This window comes from Mixophyes fleayi, chromosome 10 (assembly GCF_038048845.1).
Source record: "Mixophyes fleayi isolate aMixFle1 chromosome 10, aMixFle1.hap1, whole genome shotgun sequence".
In the NCBI taxonomy this organism is placed as follows: Eukaryota; Metazoa; Chordata; class Amphibia; order Anura; family Limnodynastidae; genus Mixophyes; species Mixophyes fleayi.
The window spans coordinates 46042730-46064905 of record NC_134411.1 but is presented as its reverse complement, the minus strand read 5'-3'; positions in this window follow the sequence as shown (position 1 = coordinate 46064905).

Genomic DNA, 22176 nt, shown 5'->3' with positions numbered 1-22176 from the left:
CTCACTATATCCCTCTCTTCTCCTTACATGCCTGCTCTGCAGAGACTTGTGAAATAAGTGAAGCTCTAGAGATTCCAGGGAGGGAACAATTGGGGGCTAGTAGAGATATGGTGCCCTATAAAATGTGCATTGTACTACTGTATAAACCACTGTATACAGTAGTTAATATATTTTGTCTTTACTTGTTATAATATTTAATTTATAAGGGAACAACACAATGAGCATACCGACTCTGGAATGTCTTACTTAAAGATCTTGTTTAAACAAGCTTACACTCTGAAGCTTTGGAGGGTGAATAACATGACATTTCACTTGGCTTCATTTGCTGAAACAGTGTATTTGCTGAAGTGTGTCAAACTTGAGTGCTATTGTATTCTTCATTAATGTTCAGACAGATGCCCACGAGCCTGGTGTGGAATTCCAAAGTTGTTCTGCAGCTGCCTACTTTTCTGCGAGTAACCCTTTTTATTAGGATCTGTCCCATAGGCATGTTGATATATCAGGCACATCTTATGAAAAACTTACACAGCACATTTGCATGTGTTAAACCTTAGTCCCCAGACCAGTCATGCATTGTTTTAAAAGTGTCTTTATTAAAACAAAAAAGCAGAGAAAATGAACAAATGTTTTCTAAGAGGTTTGAGGCAGTTCATGTCGCATATATTCATCTGCTACACTACTGAGCCCACACAGAGAAAGATCGATGGCTGATATCGGGGTCAGCAAAATGAATCCCTCCAATCAGAAAGCAGCCAGCTGGAGAGAGGTTGGGCCATTTTAGACAGATGGATTAGATGAGTGATGGAGGAAGTGAGAACAGTGAGATAGAGGGAGTACAGGAGGAAGACAGACGAGAACAAAAGGGTAAGGGAAAAGTAAATCTAGATACACACAGAGAGATCTGATTGACCGACTTGGTCATTTATGCGGCCTACACACAGACTCCAAGGAGTATTTTATGTCAGTTAACATTCCTGCTTTCTGTGTGTACTCCTCCATAGAAAAGAGTTGACCTGTTGCATGTGATTCAGGTGACCTGCTTCAGATTTGGCTGAGTGCAGTGTAACCTTACTGTACCACAGTTGCTGAAACAGTCATAGTGAGTGTTCCAATTTCAGACAACTTTAATTTACAGACTTGCACATGTCTATTTGGAACTTTACGCAGAATTGCGAGATGATACAGTCCAGAACACTTTTGCAGACACGCCTTTTACAGCCATGTTATTTTCACCTGTACTGAGGATGATGACGATCACCAGCATGATATAGCCACTTCTGACTGATTGCAATTTCACGTGAAGCTGCTGAGTGCTTTTTTCATTGATCGTGCATAGGAAGGTTATGTCTGCTCTATTATATGAAACCTAATAATAAATAAGGTTTTCCCTATCAAAACAGTTTTATTGCGCTTACAAGTTGGTTCTGTGTATGTGGGTGTAAGTACATGTGCTGTGACCCTGGCACACATGCTACAGATGCAGAGCTAGATGTATGTTGAGATGCGCTACTTTTGCGTGTGCATTCTACTTTGCATCAGGCCCTATGCACACAATGTTGATAGGAGAAAGGGAAAATAAGAAAAACATACCTTTCAACATGAATCATTTCACCTAGTTACAGTGCTCAGACAAGGTTTTCCCTAATGATTGAACCTTGGAGGTAAAATACATAGTTCAGTGTTACACTGACTTTGCACTTCAACTGAGTTAAAAAGTAAGTACTTATCTCCAAACTCTACTACAGACAGGTGAAGCTCCCCCCACATCTTTAGGACGTATCCTGATGGGATCTCCTACAGGTAAGAATGCAGTAATTTCAGTTAATGTCACTAGTCCTGCCCCTGTGTATAAATCCACCAGTCCAGACATCGCAAGTTTGCAAATCTGTCACTAAACTGTGCCTGCTTTGTTGGTGAAGCACCTGTCTCTTTATATATATAGGAACCCACTGCAGTGGAGTGAAAGAGAGTGTGGTGGGCATGTATAGTTAAGTATAAACACTTCAGTTATTTCATGTATATTATTTAGCTCATTAAGGTACAGTCTTTATATTAATTTAAATGGTGGCTTTAATTGCTCTAAAAAATGACTCTAAATAAATAAGTGTCATACAGGTGATTTAGAAGGTTTCTTTCCCATGGAAACCGTGGCATTCTGAAGTGTTGGTAAACTCCCTCACTGTAACATTAAAATTACTCACCACAGCCATCTCTCCGTCCCCCCAACTCCTTTGTACATTATGCCCTTATTGCTTAACCCCGCATTCCCCCTGGCGTGATTCGGTCTTTCTCTCTAACATGGGCCACTTTGGGTATCTGATTCGCTGGGTACCTTTTGGACTTGAAAAAAGCCTATGACTTATGACGCCCTCCAATCCAAATACCCCGACTTAAACCCGCCCTTTTACCAATACCGACAAATCAGGCACTTTCTCCTCTCTCTCCTGCTGGGTGACTCACCTCCTCTGATCTTCCCATTTGAGACCCTCTGTCTCTCCTCCCCACTACGGAGAGGCATGATTTCTTCAATCCATAACTTACTCCTAGACAAGTTGCTGGTCCATGGGAGTGGTCATGAGAGGGAGTGGGAGAGGGACTTGGCTCTCCCCCAAAGGAGGACTGCTGGAAGACCGTCAGATTGAGTGTGGCCTCCAGTTCAATATCCACATTAAGGAGAATGCGTACAAGATATATTACAGATGGTATCTTACGCCTGATAGACTAGATAAAATGTATGCGACTGCCTCTCCTGCCTGTTGGCGGGAATGTAGTCATAGAGATAGCCTCTTATATATCTGGTGGTCGTACCCTGTCATCTCCAAGTAGCCCCCTGTCCTCCCTTCCCCAATGCCCTATTAGGAAGGACCCTTGGTCCTTCCTGCTCTGCTATCCTATGCAAGATGCAGATGTCTACTCTGTGAAAGTACAGCGCCTCCCCGCGTTCTATAAAATCCTATATCTGGTTCATTGCTAACATGCAGAAAATCATATTCCACCTACAAGATAAGATAAGTTTCACCAAATCTGGGCTCCCAGTAATGCCCACAGTATGCCCCACTTATGTATTGCCTCTTCCATACCTGACACTCCTGCTCATAACATTCCTGCATGTAGATTAATTTCCTTTACTCTCTGAGGTACCTCCTCCTCTTGGTTCACTAAAGCCAATGACCCCCTCCCACCCGACCCATTACCCTCGTAATAATCTTGATATTGCTTGAGCCAGTACCACTTTTCATTTATTCACTGTCTTTCGCTATGTATGACAATTCTTTAAATGTTTTGTGACAGTGTTTGATTTTCCTTCCCTGTTATCTTCTACATGATTGCTGTCACCCATGTAGCTTTAATAAAATTTAGAGTTATAAAAATTACACAGTAATTCCAATGTCAAAACACTACACGCACTGCACTTGTTTAACGGTAAATTCAAAGGTGTAACTACCATAGTAGCTGGAGGTGCAGCTGTTACAAGGCCGGACTCCCCTATCAAAGTCCTATGGCTGTGTTTTTTTCTTCTGTGGGTCATACATAGGGGTGGTATATTGGGGCCCTTACAAATTTTACTATAGAGCCCACAGAGGCATTGCTATGCCCCTAGGTAAATAAAGTTATGTAGCTTGGTTATTGCAATTAGAAGCACAGTGGAAGAAGGCAGGAGCAGAGTAAAATGGGTCATGCTGCAATATGTTAAAAAACTACAATAACAATAAAGGCCAGAAATGAGATTTTCCGTGATCTGCAATCTACCATTTAGAGTACCTTTTAGCTCTGTATGTGATTTTCAAATTACTAAATTATTAACACTAATCCAACTACTGGGTGCATTTGCACCTGGAGAAAACATTTTATGCTGGGGGAGGGTGGGAGTATGCACGTGGAAAACCTGATTTACAGTGAGGTCGGTGAAGCCTAGCCCAACTAAATTGTAGTGTAGTGTATTGTACTGTAATGTAGTATAAAACAGAGCTGACCAGTTTCTACTTTGCATTCACCCTGCATGTAAATCAATGTTTACATTTGCACCATTAGCAACATGGTTTACTCCTGTGCAAATTCTGGCCAAAATTTGCACCTAACACTAAAGCTTGCATGATTAATATCATTTTTTGGGGGAAATAAAACCAGCAGTCAGACTTTTGGGAGGGGGATGTATAAAACATATAACTGCTGCTCCCCACTTCTCTCACACTCCTCCACTTTATGTAACATTCCATTCCTATAGAGACTGATCAAACAAACTCAGTATTGACGTACACACGTGAGTCATACCTTATTACATGCCCAGACACATTGAATTTGGCCTGCGGTATAAAAGATTTTTTTTTCCCCTTTATAGCTGTGGTCAGCATTTTGTCTAAATAACCTGCCATATTAGAGCACTACATATGAAGGATTCCTAAGATGTGTCATTTGCTGTTTTCTAACCACTATAGGACATGCTGTAATAATAAACCATAATTGTTTGCATATGTCAAACAAAACAGTTCTAGTCATTTAGAGAAGTTAATTGTATACAAATTGTCTACCACTTTATCACTGTGTCTCACTTTGTGGGACTTAAGCACTAGTCTCTTTTTATACAATGTCATTTTTTTATAATAAAATGCAATTATAAAGGTATACTAAGTACAGACAAGTGTACAAATCAGCGTAAAGACATAGTACAATTAACTCCACAATTCATGTGGCTGGATTGCCCTGCAGCTCCCACCCGCGTGCACTGCGATTACCACTACTCTGTAACAACCCTACCCTGTAACAACAAGGGTTATCCCTCCTCCTCCTTTGTGCATGCTTATTAGGTGTACCCTTATAGTCCCTTGCTCCCATGTTTTGTTAAACTACCTTATGTTCAGCAATGAGAATTAAAACGACAATTCGTTATATATTTGTTTTGTTTATTATTCTTTATTGTGTTATACAGAATTAAGGAGCACAAAAAAATAACACAGAAAAGGTGAACTGGTCATTCATTTTTGTAACATAATGATAATTGCACACATATTAAATACAATACATACAATCATATTGCCTACATGAGTAATCTTTTTAGACAAAGTCTTAGGGAGGAATTCAATTAGCCACAAAGTGTCTCACGGACGTTCTGGAGACACTTTGCGGTGGACATTTCTGTAAAATCTCTGCTCATTTTTCCTCACACCCCATGGAATTTTTTACCCTAAATGCCAGCAATGTGCGCTGCGCGATGTCCGTGCACCACATCGCCGGCAATTGAATTCCCCCCTTAGGCATACAGAGAAGTTAAGGAGGACATCTACTGGAAACTGAACCTCTGCCAGTTGGGTCAATTTATTAAAGGGGAGGGGGATCTTGATATGTGCCAATACCATTTTTGTAACTTGCCTGTATTTTGGCTTTAATCTTGGCCATGGAGTGGTGGGGGTTCCGTGGATATTCAGGTTTGTATAATACCTGATTTGGATGCTATAATAATGTGGCCAGTATGATATTTGACCGTATTTAAACAAAGTGGCAATGGTATAGAGGTGAGTTGTCAGACCAGAGGGATGCAAGTTTAGAGCAAAATCAGAACATATGGAAGATATCCCCCTCACTGCCAAATTATTACCAACATATCTTGTGAAATGGGACCCACTGGTGAATGTCCTAACTTGTATCCTCTTCCTGTTTCAGACCCTACCTACTTTGGTCCTGGTGAGGTTTCTGCCCACCTTGCAGACACTTTGCTGTGTGTTCATCTGGCACGGCAAGAAACCGCGGATTAAGCGTTCATGCCTTGTAAAATCTACCTCGTCCGGAGGATATGGGCTTCTCATATTCGAAAAATATTATCAGTCGGTGAATCTCGGTCACATTGTTTCGTGGCAGTCTGCCCCTGAAGTCAAACGTTGGTTTTATGCTCAATTACTCCTTGAAATTTCCTCCCTGGCTCTCCAGGAATCAAAGACCAGCCTCAACGTACTCCTACCCTACCTTGCAGTGCACTTTAGACATATAGGACAGGCATATCAAATCTCGGGAATTCACTGAATTACCCTCTCCCCTTATATTGTTATGACATCACATTTCGTTTCCAGCAGGGAGCTCACCAACCTATGCTCTGCCATGGCAACGAGCGGGTATCATTCAGTTCACACATGTCTCAGACAAATTCGCCCCTCGGTCATTTTCAGCTCGCTGTGTGAAAATGGGCCTTCGTTCATCTTTATACTTCTTTTATATGCAAATTGAGAGGGTTATTCAGGCACAGTGTAAATCTGCAATGTTGTGCAGAACCACAGTCTTTGAGAGGCAATGTCAGTATCGAGTGGGTTTTCCTGGTCTTGTTTCTCTCATGTATCATTCCATCCTCTCTCCTGAAGAGGTGCCATTGGAGCCCTTTGAGGTTTTGTGGCAGTCGGATATTCAAAGACCATTGGGCCAGGATGGATGGCCATTAATTAGACTCGCATTGCTAAATCTTCCATCAATAACTCAATAAAAGAAAACGCTTTCAAGGTCTAAACTAGATGGTACATGGTGCCCACAAAGCTACATTGGATATACCCTATGACTTCCGATCAGGGAAGGGCTGGCAAATTTTAGACTGGGGGGCAAATCTCAATTTGGCAGCCTATTTTAAAGGAAAAAAATGCAGGTAGCCTAGTGACCCAGCCCAAAGTAGCCCACTGTTGGACCGGCCCAGGGAGAACCCTTAATGTCTAGGCAAAAGATAAAGGCTCAACTCCACAGGGAGCTAAGGCCGCCACCTGTGAACCTCCGTCAGTAAAATCCATCCCGCCTTGCGGCGGTTCTTGGTGAAGGCAGGAGGGTTTGTTAGACTCCGCGCCTTGGGAAGGCCTACATTAACACTGAATGATAGGAATCTCCTGTGAGACCTGACAGTTTGATCTGATCCACTATGATGGATGGATCCGGTAACCCCACAGCCAGGGATCTTTTGGAGCATCTCACTGCCCGGGTGAAGGAACAAGAAAAGAATCAGGCCCAGCTACTGCAATTTCTACAGGGTCTTTCTGCTCGACTAGATACTCTTCAGAATACCCTAGTCTCACAGGCGGCTGCGCCACCTTCTCCTCCACAAATTCCTTCTTCTCCTGTACCAAGACCAGCAGCTTCTGCACTGTCAACTTCTTAGCTTTGGATACCAAATTCTCCTAAATTTGACGGAGATCCTAAAGCTTGCCATGGTTTTTTTAACCAATGCGCCATCCAATTTGAATTATAGCTAGGAACTTTTCCTACATAGAAAACTAAGGTGGCATATATTATTTCTTTATTATCTGGGCAAGCTCTAGCCTTTGCATCCCCCTTGTGGAAATGTGATGATCCCATTTTGCATAATTGTACCACATTCTTGGAAACCTCAAGGCGCATTTTTTATGAACGAGTCTCCAGTGCGGCCGCCGGTATTCTGCGCCTTCATCAAGGCATACTATCTCTAGGCCAATACACTGTCCAGTTGGTAGTCCGAACTTCGCTGGAACAACAAAGCTCTTGTGGCCACAGTTTGGGAAGGTCTTTCGGACCGGATCAAAGATTAATTATGTGGTTGTGAATGCCCTTCCTCTTTGGATACATTCATTTCTCTGTGTAACCAGATTGATATATATTTCCAGAAACACACTCAAGAGAAGGAGATATCAGGGTTTCATTCGGTCCCTCGCTTTCAGAGGCCAGTGGTACCTATAGAGGAACCATTGCAAGTGGGGAGAGCTTGTCTCTCTCAGGAGGAAAAAGAGAGTCTGTAAAGAAACGGGCATGGTGTATGGAACCAGTGTTACAACCCCTTATTCTAATCCATACCCAGACTGCACTTTTTAGCCCTGTTGTTATCAGAAAGTATCAGTGATGGAACTTTAACATCTCCTTGGAAAAGCACTTCAGGGGTTAAATTCTACCTCCACAGTGAACACTCAGGAGTTGAGTGAATTAAGTTACCATTGTTAATTCTTTTTGCTCCCTATTGTTCACTAGTAAGTTTCTGTTGAATTCATGTATGACCATGTGAATATTTTATGTAACCTCTCAAAGTATGCTTTGCTGACTGACCTAGGTGACCTGTGCAATTAACAAAGGGTCTTTTGAAACTAGCCAGATAGATAAGGATCTTGGGGGAGTTTGAAGCCCAAAGTTGTAAACCATCTAGTCAGTCAAGCAAAGCAGAGGTGAGAGATTTCCTGAGGTGCCCAAACATATACCTTAGTGATAGATAATTTACTTTAGAAAGCTCTGTGTAATTTTGGGAATCAATCTGACTTAATTGAAAGTGTAATTCTTAAGGTGGGGGAGTCTATCAAGACTGAAATGTCCCATTTTCTTACATTGTGTTCCCTCACACACATCAAGTCTACCTAGTGAGTAGTACTCTGATTTTATTTCCTATTTTATTTTCTGAAACTCATTTGTGAAATATATTGTATGTCTTGTTATTAATTTTTGGAAATAAGCCTTGGAAACATTTTTCAGATTAAACAAATTGTATCTAGCGTATTCTCTGTGATTCTTTCTGAACTTACAAAGCCCAGGGAGACTCATGCTACATGTGTATGTGATTTAAGTGTGAAACATTAATAAGTGTTTTTTGGTGAACTGGCAATTCCCGGACCCCACGCCTATATTCCATTATACAGGTGTGGGGTCCAGATATTGCCGCTTTAAAACCGCCATCTACAGTCTGCCCATACTAAATGATGGAATTTCACACTGTAGCTGTTTAACACATTCGGAAGGTACAGTGGACGTGAATTTCAAGCGCCGGACAAAGTTCATGTCTGAAATATGGTAAGTAGTTATTTGATTAGTGTAGGGCTTATAGGCATCATTATTTCAAAGTCGTTTACAAGCTTGTCAGTGTCACACGCCGGTCCCATAGATAGGTGCCGGCACTGTGACTTTCCTCTAGGAACTGTGATTGAGCCTACTCCTGTTTCTGAGACACTACTTTTACACAGGTGTTCCTTGCTACCTTGTTATGGACCTCCTCCCGATTCTCATTGGCTCTGGAGCATTATTTAAACTATCCATGGTCCTTGGCTCATTGCCTGTTCTTTGTGTTACTCAGTCTGCATTAGGTTCTGGCTGCCATTACTTGACCTCCCGTTTGTCCTCTGCTGAACTTCTCGCTGTTGTTACCTGCTCGCTGGACTACTGCTATCTACAGCCGAAGTACCTGTTACTTGTAGTTCCACACTGGTCTGCTGAATTCGCTGCTGTTATCCGCTCGCTGGACTGCTGCTGTCTACAGCTGAGGTACCTGTTATTTGTAGTTCCACGCTGGTCTGCTGAACTTCTCGCTGCTGTTACATGCTCGCTGGACCACCGCTATCTACGACCGAAGTACTTGTTACTTGTAGTTCCATGCTGGTCTCCCCTGAAACTCCTCGCTGCTGTCAAACTTACACGCTGAACGTCCACTGTGAGTTGATTGCTGCACCTGTGGCCATTCCTGCACACCTGTCGTTTGTACTTCCATGCTGGGTTCAATTGAGACTCTTCCTGTGATTAATCTGCCCACTGAATTACTATGGTCTGCAGCCAAGGGTGCCTGTCACTTGCAGTTCCACACTGGGCTCATCGGATACTCCTCTCCGCTGTTACCTGCAAGTTGAACTTCTTCTGTGAGTTGTCTGCTGCATCTGAAGCTAGTTCTACGGCTCAAGTTTCTGTGTCTACTCGGCTGATCCAACAGCGCTATTTCTTCATTGATAAGTCTATTACTGAAGATACCTGTCATCTGTAGTTCTACACTCGGCTTGGATACTCTTTGTTCCTCTGCTACTTCTAGGTAACAAACTGTTTGAAGTTTCTTCTGTTCATTTGGGATTGTTACCTGTAGAACCAACGAGTTCAACGATTATTGCTTTTCCATCCTGAGAATTATCGTGATACCTGTAACCCACCTGCTACGTAGAATCATCTCTGTATTCGGATCAGCAGTTCTACATTATCATTCTGTCTGGACTATTGCTGACCAGTGATTCACATTTATCTGCCGTGTGTTACATTATTGGATCCACGCATTCTCCGTTTATCATCTTCACGTTTGAACTATTGTTTTACTCATCCCATGCAGTTGTCAAGAGTAACCAACTATGAAGTAGCATAATGTGATCTGCATTCTGCCTGTTGTCCAAATTGCTGTGTGTTCAATATCTGCCATTATATATATATATATTCTTCCATTTCTATTGTACCATCAGTCAATACATTATTCTGCAGCATTACTAGTATCTCCAGTGTTTTATTACTATTATTACTTAAGCCTGAGAGCCTTGAAATTTTAATCCTGTGATATCAACATCCTCTGCTTCATTGTGTGTTGCCTCCACTACCCTCTGTAGTCCTTGTCTGGGAGACCGCGACCTGCGGAATAGGAGCAGCGGAGTCCATATTCCCTTGCGGGGATCCCTGGTGGATACCTCCTATCAATTAGACTCCGCACTCCTGGGCAAGTCCTATATAGAGAGAGGCAAGGGATCTATAAAACCATTCAGAGTCGTGACAGTCGGATTTAATGTCGCCGCTTTAATGTACCCCACCCACCTACACATCCCCTGGATCATCCCATCACTATTATCACCATAGATGGCAGCAGGATTGTAGGAAGACCTATTAGGATACGTACTATCAACCTGTCTCTTCAAATTGAAGCCTTGCATAGGCAACTCTTCTCATTTCTTGTTATTCCTGAGGCTATAAATCCCTTGGCTCTAGGCTTTCCTTGGCTTAGACTTCATTCTCCTAATTTGGACTGGCATAATGTCATAGTACTTGCTTGGGGACCTGCTTGTCACTCTCGATGTCTTCAAAAGGTAGAAATGCCCTAGGGGGCTACCTCTTCTGTATATAGGGTATCCTCCATTATTGCCCTGCAATACAGCTCCTTTTCAGATGTATTCTGCGAAAAGGAGGCTTCCAAGTTACCTCCTCACAGACCCTGGGACTGCAGCATTGAACTCTTGCTGGACAAAGTGCCACCTCATGGGCGAGTCTACCCGCTGTCACTGCCTAAATTGCAGGCCATGTCCGCTTATATTGAGGATAATCTTAAGCAGGGTATTATTAGAAAATCTTCCTCTCCTGTTGGGACCGGCTTCTTTTTTGGTAAAAGGAAGGACGATGGTCTCTTTCCCTGTATTCAGGGCCCGATTAAGGGTTCAGGCCACCCTAGGCTATTACAACCGTAGCGCCCCCCCCCCCCCCCCCCCTCTCCCAATATAGGTGTTTAGTATTCTCCAGTATTCATAGTTAGACAGATTGTGCATTCTATTTTACCTATTCTTGCTCTTCTCTCTTTCCTGTTCATGCAGCTTTGTTGTCTTCTAGCTGGCTTGTGGAAATTCAGTATCCTGTTTTGAAAATATGCAGCAATTGTATTATAATGCAAAATGTTAACAAACCCTGAATGATCAGGTTTAGTCCAAACACAGTAGTCCATTATGGCCAGATTAAACTATACCCCATAGCACAGGCATATGTAGGCAATAAAATATATGAAAATGTTTGTCAAAGAGCTATAATCAAATACAAACCTTTACCAGGGCCACCTGACTATTATGTCGTATTCTAGTGACTCTAGAGACCACAGAGAGCATCCTCATAACCGCTACACAATACAAACATCATGCCCCCCCAAAGCTACTCTATTTTTTTAAATACCCCACTTCAATATCTTCAACCCCCTTCATCTGCCCCCTTCAGCCATTTGCCTCCCTTGGCCAATCCACCTGCCTCCTTCAGCCTGTGCACCTGACCCCTACAGAATGCTCACGTTGTCCTTCAGCCTGCTCACCTGCCCCTTCAGCCTGCTAACCTGCTCCCATCAGCCTGCTCACCTGCCCCCTTTAGCCACCTCACCTGCCCCCTTCAGTGATCTCTTCTGCCCCCTTCAGCCTGCTCATGTTGTCTTTCAGCCTGCTCACCTGCCCCCTTCAGCCTGATAACCTGCCCCCCTCAGCCTGCTCACCTGCCCCCTTCAGCCACCTCACATGCCCCTTTAGCCATCTCACCTGTCCCCTTTAGCCATCTCACCTGTCCCTTCAGCCACCTCACCTGCCCCCTTCAGCCACCTCACCTGTCCCCTTTAGCCTGCTCCCTCCAGTCTGGTCCTTTTCCGCCCCCTCCCCGATACATTAGAAATCACGTACCTGCTGTCATTGCTGTGGAGACTTCTCTTCAGCACTATGTATGACAGGCAGTCTGGCAGCAATCGCTGTTAGCTGCCTGTCATTATGGCCGCGGGCGCTTCTTACTCTGGTCACGTGAGATGTGGAAGTCCTGATCTCATGTGACCAGAGTAGGAAGCACCCGCGGCCACACTGACAGGCAGCTAGCAGCGATCGCTGCCAGACTGCCTGTCATATGATAGTGACAGTTGGGACCGATGACTCCAGACTCCAGCGCCAGCCATAATGAAAAAAAAAAAATGACATCTCGGTGATACTGCGCCCCCCAGGCTCCAGCGGCACCCCAGGCTGCAGCCTGATCAGCCTATTGGTTGATCAAGTCCTGCCTGTATTGATTACAGGGCACTTAACTCCATCACTGTGAAGAATAAATACCCTTTACCTTTAATTTATGAGTTGTTCGATAGAATTAAAGGGGCCTCAATATGCAAAAACTTAGGGAGAGAGTTGGAGAGAAACCCGTATAGATACTGCTGCCCCTATGAAGCAGCAGCTTGCTACTTTGAAGTCGCAAATGGTCTCCTGTAAACAAAACCTGTCAAATATAGAAGGGTGCCTACGCTGGAATAATGTTATATTTGTGGGCCTTCCTGAGGGAATAGAGGGAAAGTGCCCAGAAACCTTCTTGGAGGACTGGTTAATAAAATTGTTTGGCAAGGACAGCTTCACTACCCAGTTTGCCATTGAGAGGTCTCATCGCATTTTTAAACAGAGGCCACAACCCAGTGCTCCACCGTGCATCTTTATTGCTAAAATTCTTAATTTCAAGGACAGGGTGTTATGACTTACGACCACCTAGATGAGCTTTTAGAACAGTTTAGGGTAGAGGTCTTAACCTATAGCAGCTGCCTTTCCCGTAGAGCTTTATGTGCTTACAGGTAATCAGATGCCCCCCAGGTCTTAGGCTCAGAGTAGTAAAAGCTCATCAAAGATGGCCACAGCGCAAGTAGTATCGGGGAAGCTAGCCTGGCTTGAGTGGATGGTCAGAGGCAGGCTGAGGTCCGGGTCCATAGCAAAACAACAAGGTCCAGAATACAAGCCAAAAGGTCAGGGTCACAAGCAAATAGCGAAGTCCAGTTTACAAGCAAAAGGTCAGGGTCACAGGCAAACAGGCAAGTTCCAAGGTAGAGGCTGAGGGTCACAATGGTAGATCAGATATGCAGGAATTATACAGCAGGTCAGCAACAGTACAGGACTGGAACGCTGTTTCCGGCAGGGAGGCTAAGCCCTCCCTGCCTTAAATACTGACAGCAGCCAATCAGGGCTTTGCCCTGTAAACATCCTCAGGCACCACCTAATTAATTACTGGTTGTTTAATTAGCCCATAGGCTGAAGCACGCGCACCCGGCTTGTCTGTGTTGCCGGGCGCGATAACTGTTAATTCGGCGCCCGGCTGTTGTCCTGGCAACGGTTGGGCCGAATACCGTAAGTGACGTCCCAGTCGTCATGGAGATGGCCGGGATGCCAGGAGGAGGCAGGAGTGAGTCGCGGCAGTGCCCGCGGCCACCGCGGCTCCTAACACAGGAGCGCTATTTTCTGGTTTCCTGTGTTGTGCCAAAATCAGAGGGTGGCTGTTTTCCTGTATTTCTCTGTGGGTGTTCATAAGACTAGAGCTCAATTCCTAAAAGTCAAGAGACAACTACAGGATTTTCAATTGTCATATGTCATGCTCTTCTCGGCCCGGCTGTGGGTAGTGGCAGATGGTACCACTCATTTTTTTGACTGTTCACAGGCTGCTGTTGCCTAGCTCGATCATAATGTTCCTCGTTGATCCTGGTCGGGACTGTGTACCATATATTCCATTGCATATGGATGTATCACCTTTACTCTCTTCCTGGAAGGACTCTGGTGGTATTGTATAATTCTGTTTAATGCTTGCATATCTATAAAAAACATTACCATGTTTCATACATATGTGATATTCTCTGTAACTAATTTGTGTGCTGCCTATGACCAGGTGCCTCGACCCAGCTCCTTAAATAATTATTTTCACTTTTTGACTGTTTTCCATATTTGACCAGTGGGACCATGTTGTTAGAGCTTACTACATTTCCTTCCTCTCCCTTTTAGTAGTTTTGGTCCTTACGGTACATTTTGTAGTATGTTTTGGTTACTCTTTCACTGACTCTGTCGCCTTGAGAGTCATTTGGGCAGGTTTTTCTTTTGAAATGTTTGGGATACAGGTATGCTGTAGTTGGGTTCGGATATACAGGGTGGGGGTTGGGACTGTTGGGTTGTTTGTTTTTGTTTTGTTTGTTTGAGATTGTTCACATGTATTTGTATTTTATGTTTCCCTTGTCAACTTCAATAATGTAATGGACAAAGACTCGGACAGATAGTGGGAGCGTCTAACTTCTGCCCCTGCTTGCAATTCGGCCTTTTAAAATCTGATCAATGAACTTGACCCTGCAGATGTGTGGAGGTTGAGACATCCTGGTTCCACCCAATTTTCCTGTTTCTCCCCTTCTCACAATGCGTTTTGCAGAGTTGATTTAGCTCTTAAGCCACTGGTGCCTCCTGTATGTGCAATATCAACCACAAAGGATTTCTGATCACTTACCATTTCTGTTTCGCATAGATTATAATGTCCCCAGGGGCCAAGCCTTCTGGAAATTCAACCCATTCTAGTTATCTCTCATGGGGACGGGTCTGTTTTAGTTCCCCTATGGAGGGCTTCTTTGCTGTTAACACTCCTGTGAGACCCACTGTTGTTGGGATTTCTTTAAAGCCTAACTCTGGTGCAGCTTATTACATAGGGTGGTGGTCCTGAAAAAGTTTCCTAGAGATAAGCAGCAGCGGTTGGAGCAGGCCTGTAGAGACATGGAAGCTATTTGGAATGTTGTTCCCCTGCCTTTCGTCTTAAATGGCTTTCTGCCCAATAAGTGTGGACTGAGTACCTGCTTGATAAATCTAAGTGCAAATTACTTTTTAGAAAGCATGTCCACTATATAAAGACGAATAGGGCCGAGAGCTTCCTTGGTTTGCATGGCAACTGCTAATACTGCTGTTCCTGAAATTATGGATGACTGTTAGGCTGACGGTCTGATCACCAACTCACAGACCAAGATGGCGGAGGTCTTCACCTATAGCAGCAGCCTTTCTCTTAGAGCTTAATGTGCTCATCGGTACTCAGATGCCCCCAGGACTTAACTCCAGGCGTAGTGTGGGTTGGTAATGCAGGCCCGTAGTGGCAGGCCAGGAGGCTGAATAGGAGGCAGCTGATAATCAGACGGAAGCCAAGGTCAAGGGTCACAAGCAGAGTAGTCAGTAAACACGCCAGGAGTCAGGGTCACAGGCAAAGTTGCGGAGTCCAAAGTACAGGTCAAAGAGTCAGGGTCACGGGCAAACAGGCAGTGTCCAAAGTCCAAGCAAAAGGTCACAACAGGAAATCCAAAAGGCAGAGTATCCACAGGATAGGGTCCAACAGACAGGAGCAGGTCAGCAAAACTGGGTCAGAAGCGCTATAACCGGCAGGGAAGCAAAGCCCTCCCTGCCTTATATACTTAGACCAACCAATCAGGGCTCAACCCTGAAACACACACAGGCCAGTTTTAAATAGAACAAATTGCAGATTAATCAGCCTGCAGGCTGGAAAAAGATCAGCGCATGCGCCCGGCTGTACTATTTGCCAGGGTGACTGTAGAGATAGATGGTGTCCAACCGTTGCCTTGGCAACGGTCGGACCAACTGCAGGAAGTGACCTCCCAGTCGTCAAGGAGACAGCCGGGATGCCAGGTGGGGCTAGAGCTGAGTCGTGGCGGTGCCCATGGCCGTAGCGGCTCCTAACAATGACAAGGGAGTTAAACACTTCCTGATTCCTAAATGAACTGAAGTTTTCCAAAGTTTCTATAGTGATATATACATCTCAGGCACATTATAATAAAAGGGACCTATCTCTACACTTGGACACAGTTTGTCTTCCCTGGCTGTGTGCTGACAGTAGACTCTTTTAAGACTCCCCATTCACACTGAAATAGGTGGATGGTGCAATAATGTTATTCCCAAATGGTAGAGCCCCGGGTGTGAATGGCCTTACCATAGAGCACTTTATTGTCCTAAATTATTAGAAACCTTTGCTACTCTTTTCGAATCTGGTGTCTTATCTGACTCTATGGCCAGCGTGCTAATATTGTACTGAAATCAGGAAGGAACCCGTTAGATCCGGAATCATATAGATCTGTCTCGTTTCTCTACACCAATGTCAAAATCCTAAGTAAAATATTGGCCCTTAGACTTAACAAAGTGATCCTGGAGCTAATTCATCCAGGTCAAACAGCTTTATGCCTAGAAAGTTCACCTCCCTAAATTTAAGGTGCTTATTTACTATTATGAACATTACCAGTCTGAATGCTCAGGAAACTGTGGTAGTTTCCCTAGGTGCAGCTAAAGCATTTGATTCTGTGGAATGGACATATTTATGGGAAGTGCTGAAAAAGTTTGGAATGGGTCCCATATTTATTAATTGGTTTGAGCTCCTCTGTTCTAACCCAGCAGCGCAGGTGCGTAATAAAGACTTTGTGTCTCATTCTTTCAAATTAGATAGAGGCATTTGACAAGGGTGTCCTCTCTCATCTACACGGTTTGCCTTGGCCATAGAGCCTCTTGCCTGTTTGATCTGTAACACTTCTACAATTAGGGGCCTTAGAACTACTAGGGATTATAAGGTGGCCCTTTATGCAGATTATATGTTGCTTTTCCTCTCAGAAGCAGGAGGCTCTGTGGACAATTTTCTTATGGTAGTGGATGAATTTGGATCCTATTCCGTTTTGAATATCAGCTGGGATAAATGGATTATCTTCTCTTCTGGGCATCCATGCCTGGAGCTCCCCAATAGACAATTACTCTTGAAGTGGACTTCCTGTTTTAAATATCTAGGCATTTGGATCTCTAATGATGTTACTGAATATATGCCATTGAACATTCAACAAAATATAGAATTTTTGAAATCTATATACACCTGGCAGAAGCTACCTCTTTCAGTGTTAGGGAGGATAAATCTTATTAAAATTATAATTAAGCCCAAGTTTCTTTATGTCCTGCAGCAGGCGGTGGTTTTCCTACCCTCATCTCTGTTTTGTAAAATTGACCAGTATATCTCCTCATTGGTATAGGGCAGGAAATAGGCAAAAAATAAAATTAAGAGTCTTATGTAATTTGCGGCACTCTGTGGTTTTGTTCTATACTGAATTGTATTATTACGCCTCCCAAATGGCTTACTTTAATTTTGGGTGTCAGATCCTGATTATTATGATCTGCATTGGGAATTGCTGCTACAAGGGGCTAGCCGACGTACTTCCTTACAGGTCTTGGTGTTGGGGTTTTACCCTAGCCATTCAGCCCCCTGCTCATACAAGTGGTAAAAATGTGGAAAGTTGCTCATGGTATATTACGTGGTGAGGGTATGTACCCCTGTGCTTCTTTGTGGGAGCATATTAAAATAAATTAACTAAAATCCCTGAATTGGAGCTCTTTGTGGATGAGGCATGGTGTTTCTACCCAACGTCAATTATGTGCCAACGGGATCCTCAAATCATTTGAACAACTTAGGATGGAATTTGCAGTCTCCAACAAGTTTTACTGCTATCTCCAACTTAGGCATGCGTCGTTAGCCCACTTCACACAGAAATCCCCTTCTCTTAGAGAAACCCCTATGAGGATCCTTCTTCAGCCTTTGGGGTATTCAGAACTAACCTTATTCACATACTCCTACGTATTGAGCAAGTTTGCTACTAACAATTGTGAGGATACCGGGTTTTTCTGGCCCATTTCTACCCACTTCACACTGGCTGGCTACCATGGGGTCCTTTACTATGCCAAGGAACCCTACCCAGTACCTTCTAAGGTTCTTATAGTCACTCAGGCAAATGCAGTTAGAAAGTACAACAATACATTTACTGTAACAAAAACAATCACTATAATATTATACACATTAAATAAATGCCTGGCAGGTTTACCGCATTATCTGTTCCTTACTCCACTAGCTTAAGGAGCTAAAGTCACCTTGTTATATTTTCAATGTATGTGTGTGTAATAAGTATGTGCATATTTATACTGTGTATATGTAAATGCACACATTATATATATATATATATATATATATATATATATATATATATATATATATATATATAAGATAAATTTGGCTCTTTGCCGTACCTATGGATATTTTTTGGCTCTTAGGTTCCGACTGGTTGGCCCACCCTCTAGGGATGACATGGGGAAAAAAGTACATATTCAACGGAGTTGTCACAATAATCTTTATATTTACTGGAAAAATGGAAGATGGATCTCAGTCCTCTTCAGGATGAGGATTGGGGGATAGTCCTTAGCAGCTCTCGCTGTTCGCTTGTTTCTTTGCGATTCAAGCAAATCTAGATATATCTCCTGCATGCAGCATAACATATCCTACTACATTTGCTAAATTTGACTGAGATCAGACTACTGATTGTCAAAAATGTGGTGTTCCTTCTGGGACATTTTGGCATCTCCTGTGGACTCTAGAATCCAGCACTTTATCTTCACACCAGCTCTGGTGTGAAGGTACCATTGTATTCATCAAACATGTGTGTATTAGTTTGCACTTAGATGATTTGTTCAACAAACCAACACATCAATATAAAGCGAATATGTTCATGTTGGCTAAGGTCTGTATAGAAAAGCTTTTTTAATACTGTGAATTTTTGTATTTTATGGTAGGGGCGGGGCTATAGTGATGTAATGGTGTGGTGATGCCCCCTCCTACCCTCTGACACATGATCTGTACTCCGATCTCCCAGAGTACAGATTTAAAAAGTTGGCAAGTATGTTTTAACGTAGGAATGTGCTGCTCATACTATACAGATGCTTGCTAAATGGTATCACATATGCCGCTGTCAGAAGTAATGAATGGGGGGCGGACAGCATTACCGGCTAGTATCGTTGTCAGGGATTTTCAGGATGAATAACTATCTGTTTTCCCAAATAACATTCATACCATGTAATTAGTAGCTTTGACTCTAGGCCGAGTTCACACCCCCTATTAATGACAGGTCAGGCAGATGAATGGAAGGGGTATATAATAGATAGCAGAGTGCTTCCTCAATAATGTACTAAATCAATAGAAGCCTTCCATATGTAAGGACAGTGGATTGGTCACATAACATGTCAGATCATTAGCAATAAAAATATTTAAATTATTCCTAAGCATTTTTCTATTTCAATTATTTTAAGTTTACTATGAAAACTGGTTTTGTAGGAAAGTTTTACTTTAGTATGAGCAGAAGCCAGTGTGTGTCATGAAACTAGTGTAATTCACTGCAAGTAATATGAATTCTCAGCTTCAGCTCTACAAATTATAAACCGTACAATTTGTTTTGAAAGAATGACAGGCGTGGATAAATGAAGACCATGTTTTGATTGGACTTGCGAGCAGAGTGTCAGTTGAAAGAACAAAAATCCCCGGTGATAAAACCATCAGATTAGATGGAGACATGCATAAAAGGACTTCATATTACTGCTTTTAAATGAACTACAAACCTACTTTGTTTCCTGAAGTCGGACAGCCATAAACAGCGTAAAGCACTCAGCGTCTTTTTGTGGCGTTCAGATCATTACATCAAGCATAGAGGCTGTTAAGAAATCGGGACTGTTTTACAACTGCTTTATTCCAAGGCGAAAATACCCAGAGGGACTTACATTAGTTCCTGATATAATATAACCACTGCTTTTAATGTGGCTTTATCCTCAAGACATATCTGATAAAATTCACATTTTTTTCATGTTGTATTTAGTCACATCAGTAATTATCTTTTTTACGTAGCTTACCACAAGGATATATATATAATTAATAAAGTCTTCATATGTTTTACATTGGTTTCTACTTGTTTTATTACAAGAGTTTTAATTTATCTTGACAACTAGCACAGCCAACTCTTTTTTTTTTTTTTTTGCTGTACATGTAACAAATCTAGGGAGACTGCAATATCTCCCTTTGGCAGGTAGTTTGCTGTTAAGTCATTTGCTTTGTTTCTTGATTAGATATGTATTTCTTTAATTGCAAGTACCACCTTTCCATTAGTGCAGAGTTTTTCCTTTCTCAACTTTTACAGGAATAAATCACAACCTGACGTTATTGAGACGATTGTCAAAGTTTTCCTAATCATGGATACATCTGTGCCCATTGGACAAAACGTTACAAACTACTCCAGCTTAGATTCAATGTGATCGGTGTGGGATTCCAACTCCAATATGTTAAGGGGTGTCCGATTGTGGGGAGCAGGTTCTCTGATCGAAGGCTTTTATTTCCACAAATATGGGAGTCCCCAGGCACTGCCGAGAGGGTCCTGCACTACTGGGACCAAATTAACGGTTTCATGTTTCTAAGGACCCATAATTAACATTGTCGAATCTCCACTCAAGCTCTGCATGCTTTGCGTTACTCAATAAAACATTGTTAAATTGGAGAAAGGCATTAAAAATAAAAAATAAAAAAAACCACAAAAAAACAGACTAATAATAAAAAGTCTATAGATGGTATTTAGTCCCCTAGTGTGTGCATGCTATATTTCCAATTTCCACAGACCGATGCTGGAAGAAATGTGGCTATTGTGGCACCCTACTGCTCGTTTGGTGAAGTTGTCTAAAAACTACAACCCTATTCGCAGCAGCTTCACACGCTTATTGATTCTGTTACGCAAGTTAAAAAACCTGAAACCCCATTATATTCTCTTCTCCCCAGGCCTCTTCCCGACACCATGGCCTATACAAACACTAATCAAACATATCTCGAGTGCAGCTAAATGCTCAATAGTTGCACATTGGAAAAGATACCCCTTCCCCTCCTTGCTTCCTGCCACTATAAATAAAATCTGGTCAGTTTATCGAATAGAAAGCATTTCAGCTACACTTAACAATACACCAGCAAACTTGCAAAACACATGGACTCCTTGGAGACATGCACACCTATTCACGTAATCATGAATATTGCTAGCTTACCTCCTCATTCTTATGTATATAACTAGCATATAGTAGTACACCGCTGTACACCTACCACACCTCTTCTTACCCTCTCTACCCTTGTTTGTCTTCCTTAGAACACAAGTTATCAGATCAACAACATTTCTAGTTGCCCATAATAATTTTTTACGTTATTCTTTACTTCCTTTATGGTAAGACAGTACCTGCAATGACAATCTACTATAGACAAATTGCTTGCTACATTGTGAAATCCGATAAATTTAAAAACAAAATAATGAGTGGAATCTTGTCTATTTGCTTTTCTAGCACTGCCCACAAACAGTAAATGTGGCTAGTCAATTTAAGCAAACTGACCAACCATTGTAACATCGCTGAAATCATAATACCAGATAAAAATCTTGATCCCGAATGGTGCAAAACTGTATGAAATGCTGACCACCACCATTGCATTTGTTTGAGCATCATTCATCTTGGATGGGACATGCATCTATTTGTCTAATCTATTCAGAAGGGTGCCTATATTATTTAGATACAAACGTATGGGCACATTTTTGAATGTTTAACAGCTTGGTCAAAGTGTGTATGGTCAGCTTAGAACAAGGACTGCCCAAGAATCAGAAGAAGGATTTACTGACCAACACACAGAAATAACAGGTGGAAAGAAGCTGTAACTGTAATTAGTCAGTAATTCAAATCTAATAATTAAGAAAATGGATGTTGCGCTTACAGCATACAAGAACCAGATTTACACACAATGTCGTCCCTTTTATTACTACGTATAATTTAACGAGTTGCACACAACAGTGAACAATTTGACCTCATATGTGTGTGACCAAATTGAATTGATCTGTCTGTTTTTCAGGCCTGGGAGTAACGGGTCTGACCATGTCTTCCACTGTACTGGATCAAATCCAATACCAGAATTTGATCTTTTATAGTGAGCCCACATTTGAAACAATATTTTGCAAATTTGGTTGAATTGGCCAGCACTAGCAGAGACTGACAGACTCAAACAATCTATTAAGCAGCATACTATTATGCTTTAGTT